The sequence below is a fragment of the Sinocyclocheilus rhinocerous genome, unplaced genomic scaffold (genome assembly GCF_001515625.1).
Source record: "Sinocyclocheilus rhinocerous isolate Xijiao unplaced genomic scaffold, SAMN03320098_v1.1 scaffold1555, whole genome shotgun sequence".
NCBI classification, from domain to species: Eukaryota; Metazoa; Chordata; class Actinopteri; order Cypriniformes; family Cyprinidae; genus Sinocyclocheilus; species Sinocyclocheilus rhinocerous.
The window spans coordinates 728,089-731,526 of record NW_015644043.1 but is presented as its reverse complement, the minus strand read 5'-3'; the positions used below and the strand labels follow the sequence as shown (position 1 = coordinate 731,526).

At 39.4% G+C, this 3,438-nt stretch overlaps 1 long non-coding RNA gene across 1 annotated transcript in view; it reads right to left on the bottom strand.

The window, feature by feature from the left end:
- Window positions 1-1,462: 1,462 nt before the first annotated feature.
- The window catches only part of LOC107757901 (uncharacterized), a 2,439-nt gene continuing 463 nt past the window's right edge, over window positions 1,463-3,438 (bottom strand). The window contains exons 2-3 of the long non-coding RNA XR_001641976.1: window positions 2,604-2,606; window positions 1,463-1,475 (exon numbers count right to left, since the gene is read on the bottom strand). This is a non-coding gene — a long non-coding RNA (uncharacterized LOC107757901). The remainder of the gene's footprint in view (window positions 1,476-2,603; window positions 2,607-3,438) is intronic.

Sequence of the window (3,438 nt, the reverse complement as noted above, 5' to 3'; positions counted from 1 at the left end):
GTGCTTCCAGAAGTCATAGATCCTCTTTTGAATATTATTAATTCATCAATGTCTTTAGGATATGTCCCTAAAACCTTCAAATTGGCTGTTATTAAGCCTTTCATTAAAAAACAACAACTTGATTCTAGAGAATTAGTTAATTACAGACCGATCTCAAATTTCCCTCTTCTGTCAAAAATACTAGAAAAGGCAATATTCTCTCAGCTATGTTCCTTCTTAGAGAGAAATGGTATCTCTGAGGATTTCCAGTCACGATTTAGACCGTATCATAGTACAGAGACTGCTCTCATCAGATTTGCAAATGGCCTGCTCTTATCATCTGATCGTGGTTGTATTTCTCTATTAGTGCAACTGGATCTTAGTGCAGCATTTGACACTATCAACCACCACATTATTTTGAGTAGACTTCAAAATTATGCTGGCATTAGTATAATTGCATTGGCATGGTTCAAATCTTACTTATCTGACCATCATCAATTTGTAGCAGTAAATTATGAGATATCATATCATTCACAAGTACAGTATGCAATGCCACAAGGCTCAGTACTAGGACTGTTGCTTTTCACAATTTACATGTTACCCTTGGGAGATATCATCAAGAAACATGGTGTTAGCTTTCACTGTTATGCTGATACTCAGCTCTATATTTCTTCACGGCCTGATGAAATCTACAAATTTGCAAAACTAACAGAATGCATAGTTGATTTAAAAAACTGGATGACTAGTAATTTCCTACTGCTAAATTCTGAAAAAAAGGTTTTAATTATTGGTCCAAAAACCTCTGCATGTAATAACCTAAAACACTGTCTAACACTTGATGGCTGCTCTGTTAATTATTCGTCATCAGTTAGGAGCCTAGGTGTTGCTATTTGATATTAATCTTTCCTTTGAAAACCATGGTTCTAGCATTTGTAAAACTGCATTTTTCCATCTCAAAAATATATCTAAATTACGACCTATGCTCTCAATGTCTTGCTAATTACGTATATAAAGCCCTGAATGGTTTAGCTCTTCAATACTTGAGTGAGCTTATATCACATTATAGTCCTTCACGTCCGCTGCGATCTCAAAACTCTGGCCATTTGGTAATACCTAGAATATCAAAATCAACTGCAGGCGGCAGATCCTTTTCCTATTTAGCACCCAAACTCTGGAATAATCTACATAGCGTTGTCCGGGATGCAGACACACTCTGTCTGTTTAAATCTAGATTAAAGACCCATCTCTTTAACTTGGCATACACATAATACACTATCGCATTTCTATAATTCAAATCTGTTAAAGGATTGTTAGGCTGTATTAATTAGGTCAACCAGAACCGAGAACACTTCCCATAATACCCGATGTACTCGAAATTTGGGGATCGTCAGGCCCTTTCAGTTGCCCCATCATGTTTAGGCTTTGCACCTGGGATGTTCAAAGCATTTCTGCACCAGAGGCCTGGTTATGTGCCGAAGGTGCCTACCCAGGTTCCACTGCCCTTAGTGCTTCAGGCTTTCTGTCCTCCTCCCTTCTGGGACCCAGACCAGGAATAGCTTAACCTAATGTGTCCAGTTCGAGCACTGGACACCTATGTCCACAGAGCTGCCCTTTGGCGAAAATTTGATTAAATTTTTGTTTGCTTTGGTCCCCCTAAATGGGTCTCCTGGCAACCAAGCAGACACTGAGCAGGTGGATAGTCGAGGCTACCTCCCTGGCTTGAGTCCTCTGACGTCCCGTCACCTTTGGGGGTCTGGGCCCACTCAACCCAAAGTATGGCGGCCTCAAAGGCCTTCTTATCTGGCATGTCTCTACACAATGTTTGTGAGGCTGTGGGTTGGTCTACCCCGCTCACCTTTGTCAGGTTTTATAACCTAGATTTGGGCACCACTCCGGGCTTGAGAGTGCTTCTGTCTTGATATGTGCGCATTGACTTCACACGAGACAGGAATTCATCAATATGGCGGAGTTGGTATTCTAGTTCCCAAAGCGTTTTGAAGCAGATCGAGTTCCTGAAGGGGAACATCCCTAGGTTACTATACTCTTGTAAAAATACAAAATATGGCTTAAAAATAATATAAAACAACATTCAGCAATGACTGCAGAAACACAAGGGTGATTGGCAAGATATTTAAGCACTTTACTTTCTTAATAGTATACCAATGATTTCAGTTTGCAGTTTTGATTTGATGTACTAGATCAACTAGATAAACCCATTCTGTAAAGAACAAGTCTTTTAAAATGGACTTATCTCTGCTAATATAGTGGTAGGATGTGTAATGACTTCATGAGGCAGAAAGAAATGTCCACTTCAGTAGCACTTAAATGCATTAAACTCCGGTTAACTCTAATATGTCAGCAAAATAAAAGAATAATTCTGAACCTGGCTTAATCCAGTGTTCAGATTTCTATTCTGGAAATGTAAATTAGCGTTGTAGCGTCTGGACCAATCAGACACACCATTTTTCATTTGATTTAACAAATCAATTATTCATTAGATTAACAAACATTCACAGACCCCTCACCCAATAAACATACTGGGTGCCAAGATGTCTGTGAATGAGGCCCAGGACCCTGGTTACCATGGCAACCATGACACCTTTGCTAGACCAGATAGACTTTACGACCTAATGGCATGTTGAGAGTTCTCCCTCTCACTACATTTTCCATAGGAAAGACACATAATGCACAGCAAAATATAATTTATGAATTAAATTATACTCTTGTATAATTAATTCATAGAAAAACCTTTCTGTGAATGAACACACATATCCTTCAGGTCATTGTGTATATTATTGCTGTCTTGTATCTTGTATTTATGCAGGCTTATGATCAAAACACTCATTCCTGTCATCCTGCATATATATAACCCTACCATGTTTAGTATCTATGAATTAGTCTTCTGATGATCTAAACGAGAGTGTATATTATATGTTGGTACATAGGCAATATATTAGTGTCCTGAGAATCTTTAGTAATTTCGATTCAAGTTCCATATGCAAATTACCATGCTTTCACACAAAGGGTCATAAAAACTCCCCAGTATCTCAAAACTCCCACCTGGGATACCGGCCTTTCTCATTGGACAAGCCCATCTTAAGAGGCGTGAATCTTCTCAGACCTTAAAAGCCTCACATCAGTGACCCGCCCCAGAGTCGGTGGTTTGGTTGAATTCTGAGAAGATGAAGACGTGAGCAAACGCTCCAGGAAACCCTAAGTACGTGCCAGGCTTCGGCCTTGACTTTTCCATTCACCAAGATTCTCTGACGCAAACTGGTTCTTTCTCATCAACCAACTTCAGCAAAGATCAACTTGAACCGTTGGACTGCATCAAGCCTTTCTTTCAGACAGACGAGACGTGCAAGTATCAAACTTAGTCTTATTAACTGATACATTAGGTATCATTTGCACCTTTTTACAAAGGTGTGTTTGAACTAAGAATCTGATGTTTCCCTCAGG